The sequence below is a fragment of the Sinocyclocheilus anshuiensis genome, unplaced genomic scaffold (genome assembly GCF_001515605.1).
Source record: "Sinocyclocheilus anshuiensis isolate Anshui unplaced genomic scaffold, SAMN03320099.WGS_v1.1 scaffold838, whole genome shotgun sequence".
In the NCBI taxonomy this organism is placed as follows: Eukaryota; Metazoa; Chordata; class Actinopteri; order Cypriniformes; family Cyprinidae; genus Sinocyclocheilus; species Sinocyclocheilus anshuiensis.
This window is the reverse complement of record NW_015539915.1, coordinates 9,268-10,015: the sequence shown is the minus strand read 5'-3', so window position 1 is coordinate 10,015 and position 748 is coordinate 9,268.

The following is a 748-nucleotide window of genomic DNA, read 5'->3' as shown; positions in this document are numbered from 1 at the left end:
GCTGCACATGATATTGCTGTGCTTGATTGGCCAGCCAACATGCCTGACCTGAACCCCATATGGAATCTATGGGGTATTTTCCAGAGAAAGATGAGAAACAGTCGATCCAACAATCCAGACGAGCTGAACGCTCAATAGTGCCTCAGCAGTGCCACAGGCTGATCGCTTCCATACCACACCTCACTGATGCTGTATTTTGTCCTAAAGGAGCCCTGACCAAGTATTGAGTACATAAATGAACATACTTTAAAGAACTTGAATTTTCAGTTTTCCAAATACTTTTTTTATTGATCTTAGGAAATATTGTAATATTTGGGATACTGGATTTTTTACTTTCATGAGCTGTAAGCTGTAATGAAATGTTTTACTTTACATGTAATGAATTTAGAATATATAAAAGTGTCACTTTTTTAAATAAGTTACCAAAAAAAAAGAGAACTTTTTCTCGATATTCTATTTTTTTTTAATGCACCTGTATATTTACTCAATAAAATTGTGTGAACAGATTACAAGCAATATTATTAATTAAATTCAACATATAAGAATTAATGAAATGAGATGCTTACAAATTAACCATTCAAAATGAGTAAAATAGCACACAAAAATTAAGTAAAATGTAAACAAAAATATTGATTTCATTGGACAAAAAAAAACAAACAAACCAACAAACAAACAAGCAAAAACACTCTGCTAATGAATAATGCTATGCATGCTAGGTCAGTATTGGCAATCAAGAAACACCCTGCAA